Here is a 6,779-nt window from a genome sequence, read left to right as displayed (position 1 = left end):
TTCTATCCTTCCCTTAGCTGCACTGTGCTAATCTAAACTGTGGCCTTTAGTTTTAACAGATGGGTCACAAAGTCATGACTCATTGAATCACATGTTGTAGCCTATAATAGCTCTAGTTGTGGTAAGATATCATATCAATACAGCATTTGATTAGTTGAGTACTGAACTTGTGATCCATTAGTTTAACTGTATTTTTTCAGGTAACCAGGACTTGCCTTCCTTTTCCTCGCCATAGTAGCATATATTGGAGAATACCGTGCTTGTCATGTCATTTAGATGAGTCTGGCTATCTGCAATGCTGGATGTTGCCAGGACGGAGAATCTGAGACTTCACTTTGACTGGCGATATGAGCCTCTTTACTTCTGGTTGGCAGATTTAAATGTTAAATGTTGCTGTGCTGACAGGCTATTTGTGCAGCGTGGATCGTTTAGCTGAAAAATAGATGGGTGATTGATACTCTATGTGAAGGAAAATTGTAAATGCACAACCCAACATATAATATTTTTATTCATGTGGAGCATGTTCAGTCTACCAAACCATAACTCCATTTCCATTTGAAAAGCCCTTTATGTGTTTGGTATTTTTTGCCTATTTTATTGAGCTACTGGAAGCTGGACAGCTGTGACGGAGAGGAGTCATCATCTGGCTTTACCTTATTTCTGCAGTTTATTTACTAATTTAAGTGTTTCCCCACCTTAAAACTATCTTGTTTGAATTCTTGTCTGTTCAACCTTTTAAGTGATAAAATCACATCCGACAAATAAATAAATACTATAAAGCAGAGATCTTCAGCAGGGGGTCAGTGACCCCCTAGGGGGTCCTCAGAGTTAGTACGGGGGGGGGATGCGCCCAATGATTTCAAATTTTTTTTGGAAACTTTCATTGGAAACTTCTTTTTTTTCAATTAAAATGTCTGAAAATATACATCAATATGAATTCAACTTATTAATAGCAAAGATGAATTGGCATATTTGTGAAAAATGTGATTTACATATTGAAAATAAGATTACTATAGGTTAGGTAGCTACTATGGTAGCCACACAGTTCAGCTTAAGGATTCACTGTGCTTTCCACACGTATGTTTAACATTAAAACATGATGTATAAACAATATCCATTAATTTTCATCCATCCGGCCCGGTTGGATATGCAACTAAATGTTATACAGTATATATAGTAGGGGGTCCCTACATCATCTCTCTTTCAGCTAAGGGGTCCTTGGCCTAAAAAGCGTTGAAGACACCTGATATAAAGAAAAGAAACAGGAACAAGAGATACATGCAGTTCACACCCACATACAAATATATCAATTCTACTGGAAACATCCTTTTATCAGGAGTTTGAAAGTGTCAACATTGCTTTGGATCAGTAACTCTAACAGGTGTGATGATCTTACCTCGACAGGAGGCGCCACAGTGCAAGTACTGTAGACTGTATAAAACTAGGTACAGACTTGTGGATCGCTGAGATCTTTAGATATGAGTTATGGTTGGAAATGGAGCGAGGATAATAAGGGAGAAGAGAGACAGAGTGCAGTTAATTTCCTCCAATAGCTCACTGTACAGAGCGACCAGGAATATGCATTAAAAACATGACGTGAAAAACATGTTGATAAATGTGGCTTTATAAAAGGTGTGGTGAATGGTCATGTTTCCTTTTGTTAGTGGTGAAACCTGCTGTTTGATAAGAGGGAAAGAGCCAGACTGAAAGAATTCCAAGATTATCACACCCTCCTCGCTGTAGTAGAGTATATATATATATATATATATATATATATATATATATATATATATATATATATATATATATATATATATATATATATATATATATATATATAAATATTTATTATTTTGGAGCAATATAAACATGTTTACTACCAAACTGTATAACTGATAAAGATACTTTCCTTAAGTGTGTTTTTTTTTTCCACTTTGATGTGTGTGCCATGTGTGGAGGTGTGAGTAACCATGGAGACCATATCCCAGAATATCCCAGACAACTTTATTTCTTTACAACAGCTTAGGCTGAGTTATGGCGAGGTTATAAAAAGGTGACGTTGCTTCACTTCCGCAGTAGAGATCCATTCTGTTCTCTCTTACTAAGTGATGCTTTTTGTCCTCCCAGTTACCTGCAATCATAACAATGTAATCAGTTATTTGTCTCTTAGTTATTTATTGTCCACTTTGAATGTTATTCCTTTTTTTTAATTCCTTGTCGGTTTTTGGTAAGCACAAATGTTGTATAAAAAGTGAAAATCCAGTACCTGGTGAAAATAAGATAATTATTTAATGAACTTGCGCCGTTTAAATATATTGCTGTATGAGTACATCATGTACTCATTATGTACAACGCTTAAACTACTCTCATTTTCCTTTTTTTTAATCAACCTTCTGAATCATCAAGAGTGGGCTGACAGTGGATTAACATACTGAAAAAAAGGTTTTACTTTCCTCCTGGAAGTCTATTTCCCCAGAGTAGGTGTGTTGGTGTCCCTGTGATACTGCGTCAGGGCTGAACCCAGTGAGTCACCGAGCAGCTACCTGAACTGTGCCTCTGCTTTTCAGTGCTAACAGCACTTCCTGTTTTTTACTCAGTGTAGTTCTGCTTATTAAAGATGCTTTTTTAGCCAAATGACTTTCCCCTTTGAATCCCAGGTAACTGATTCCCCAACGACATTCTTGCAGTTATCTTCAAGTGCTTAAATTGTATCTCCAAGTCCCCTCTTTACTGCTGTGCTTTGGTTCTCTAAGTGGAATCTTGAAACTGCAAGGGGTCCTTGGGGGAGAGTTTAATCCACCACATATTCTGCCACTTAATAGTACACCAAAAACTTCTGCGTGTGATATGAAACTGTAAAAATAAAAATCCAAATACAATGCATGGGTACAGTTCCTCCCAGATAACTTCACTTAACAAAAACCAAATCAAAACAAATGATTCAGTGCAAGACTTGTTTACACCTGTCCATAAATGTGTGAGATTATGCAAATAACAACCTACCTGTTTTCTGGTCTTTATATTTAGTGAAGAGTCTCTCAAAGCTTTGAGTCTGCTATCTATAGCTGTGTGGGCCATAAAAAACACTGACATCACCAAAGCAAGCCGGTGATCCTATGATGGCATAATAGTTTTATAGCTCGGCATATTTCAGTGATAATTCAGTCACCATTCTTAATCGGAAAGACCAAAAAGGAACTAGGTGTGGAGATTTACTGTACATATCATACTTCTTTAGCAGTGCATTCGCTCCTCTTTCTGTAATGTCTTCATTTTGTTTTATAGTATTGTACACTAACATTGTACTTAAAAATGCAAGAAAAAAATATTTTAAATCTCCCCAAACTGTAATTTCTTTGATTTTCAGTTCAGTTCAACTTAAGCTGACTGTTTACATGCTCTTCTATCTACCCTCTGGTAAAACTCAAAAACAAACTGTTGTTCTGAGTTGCTGTTAAGTGTACACATTAGCAGTGCTGAAACAATTAATCGATTAGTTGACCAACAAAAAATGTATTACCAATGTTGAGAATCGATCCAAATGCCAAAGTTAAGTTGGTTCCAGCTCCTTAAATGTAAAAATTTGCTGCTTTTCTCTGTTTTACATCATTGTAAACTGAATATCTTTTGATTTCGAACAGTTAGGACTGTTCACCTTGGACTCTGGTGATGGCCATTTCCCCCAATTTTAACTGAGCAAATACAGGTGAAATGTTTAGTTCATCGACATCAAATAATAATAATAATAATAATAATAATAATAACATAATTGAATACTTAATTGATTAATCAACCTAATTTCTCTTACTTTCTTGCAAAACAAATAGTCTACTCTAATTTTGCTGTAAAATAGTTTGAAACATGTTCATCCCATTTTCTCATCCAGGTTTATTAAAAAGCAATGCCAAAATGGATTAAAGATCCACGGTAGTCTCATGGGTTTAGAAGCCAAGGTTAGTACCTGATGTACTCTACTGACTCATGTCACAATGTAGGACCTCATGTAGGACTGAGCTTCATGAGTCACTACTGATCTGTTGTTCTCTCTCTCTCTCTCTCTCTCTCTCTCTCTCTCTCTCTCTCTGTCACACACATCTTCCAGGATCTGTGCAGTTAAAGGATGTAGAGAAGGAAGTGGAACGACTGATCAGGCGGCTACAAACCAGCCACCATCCAACTGACTGACTAACAGGCTTGGTGGAGAGGGATGTTGGGTCTTCCTAGCCCCTAACATCAAAACCCTAACCCTAACCCAAACCTTCACTTATAAAAAATAATTCTAACCATAAACCCTAAAACCAAGTCCAAACTTCTAAAGAGCTCTCTGCCTTTAATTTACTGGCTTCAATTAAGGTCTAAAAATATATTGGGTCCTGACAAACAAACATAGGTACAACAAGAACACACACACACACACACACACACACACACACACACACACACACACACACACACACACACACACACACACACACACACACAAAACATTCCTTCAAGTCAGAGTTGCTGAACTCCTGACGTGTGATACTGTTTAAAAACTGAGTAAAAATACCTCTGCTTAATGACTATGAATATATATTGGCATGTCAACAACATATTTCTCCCTCTAAAGATATCATTCAGCATCCAGCTCTGACGGTTCAACCTTGAAATAAATGCAACATTAAACCTACTGAAACAAAAACCCTTTCTTTTGGTGTCTCTTCACCTTTCACACATGTGTTAGCTGGACTTGGTGACCAGTGCGGGGGAGTGCGGGGGAGGTAAGTTGGTGACAATGGTGAGACGGCAGAGGTGGAATGAGCAGCGAGCATAAGAACAGGTTGTTCAGCCACAGGTGAAGGCTCATAGATAGCCCAGATACTGGTCCGGGGGCTAGTGGGGGCAGTCACACTATGAGGAAGATTTGTTGTTAAAAAAACACTTCTTGTCTTGAGATTTGGACACTTTGTGCTACTTGTCATTGCAAAATATCTCCTATTTTCAAAAGCACATCCTGGTTGATTGGGGCTTTAGAAGGGCCGTTTTAATGTCTTCCTTTTACCTCGGAACATGGGAGCCAAAGCTGGGAATGATGTCACACCCGAGTTGAATGCGTCCCATTTACAAGTCGGATTTTCATTGTTTTCATTAGCTCTAGCCAGGTTAGCCATTGTTAGCAATACCAGTTTATAACAACGCACTACTCTGTTTTTTGTGCATACAAACAGCGTAACAGCATGTCCACAGATAGAAGATGGACAGCACTGCGTGTACGACTGATTTAGTGAGACACAAATGAGACAGAAGTGCTTGTGTTGATGCACGGAGCAGCCATGTTGGATTTTTAGCTCGAGGTACTCGGTGGTTGTCCGAGTTCCGATCTCGGAAATTCGAGGTCAGGGGGTGTTTCCAACTTTGACTTTGGAAAATCCAACTTCCAAGCACAAATGGAATGCACCATTAGGACGCAGTAGAGGTGCTGGTAACAGTTCAAAGCTGTCTTCATCTGGACTCTTCCAATATGTGGCAGGTAGAAGATGGTCAAGCAGTTAGTCTACTGTATGTTCACATTGCTGTCTTTTTTGACAAGAAAAAGTTGACTAGGGCGCTTTTTTAGTAAAAAAAGAAGAAGCTGGCAGCGTTTGGGTTCCAAAAAGCAGCCAAGAGCGTCTTTTGTTGCTATAACAACAGCTACTACTACAGTATCTTAGCTAGAGCGCTAACGTTAGATAAAACAAAGCAGTGGAGCGAGCTAGAGAAAGAACAGAGAGAGAGAGCGGTGCTGCTAACGTTACATAAAACAAAGCGAGTTCCCTGTACAGGGAGCACCCAGTCATATCGTATAACTCGCTGTGCTCCGACTCCGATTTTGTATTGTTGTTATGAAAACGACAGGTCTGGCAACTCCGCTTGTCATTGGTCGGCTGTCAAAAAAGCGCTTAACGTAGGGCGTTTTTTTCAGAAAGGTTGAACTTTTTTCAACTTCAAAAAGACTCTCCAAACTGCAGAAAAAAGCGCTCACAACTTTTTTGAAAACATGGTTTACTCTATAGGATTGTTATGTAAAACCAACGCCGGCAGCTTTAAAAAAAGACACCAAGTGTGAACATATCCTTGGGAGGTGTAGGTCGGTATTAAAGTCAAAGCAGTGATGGTACAGGTAATTAGGAAAGGTTGGGGGTTGATAACAAAGATCTACAACTGAAATATATCATAGACAGCAAGTCAATATGTCAACCTATTTGAAGTTTAATCAAAAACACACGTGGAGCATCTTTGCCTATTTTTTTGTCTGTGCATTACAGTACTCTAAATAACTACTCATGGACCCTGACCAGGCTGTTCTCATTCACAGTTTGTACTGTAAAAAGCAACGCACTATAATTCCTAAATATCCCACGTAATCGTGAGCTAGGAGGCTCAGCTTATTACAACCCAGTTTGTTCTTAGGCCGTAGTAACATTGGGCCTCATTCACCAACCATTCTTATGAAGAAATGTGTTCTTAAACCCCACTTACGCACTTTTTACGAAGATTCTGACATTCACTAATGTTTTTCTGCGACTCCGACAACCATCTCTTGAACGCAGTCTCCCGCTTCTCAGGAGGTGCACAAGAACTGTCATGTCCTTCTATGGGAATTTGTGGGGCGTTTTCTTATGTTAATTAGGAACAACTGGCACGCGCTTTCAATTACGAAGATGTGGGATTCATCAATCCTAAGAACACAGGTGCGAACAATTCTGTTGTTTAAGAACACGTCATGAATCCGACGTAGACTTTTCTTAGGGACTTTT

This window comes from Sander vitreus, chromosome 3 (assembly GCF_031162955.1).
Source record: "Sander vitreus isolate 19-12246 chromosome 3, sanVit1, whole genome shotgun sequence".
Classification (NCBI taxonomy): Eukaryota; Metazoa; Chordata; class Actinopteri; order Perciformes; family Percidae; genus Sander; species Sander vitreus.
The sequence above is the reverse complement of the archived record's forward strand: the minus strand, read 5'-3'. Positions refer to the sequence as shown.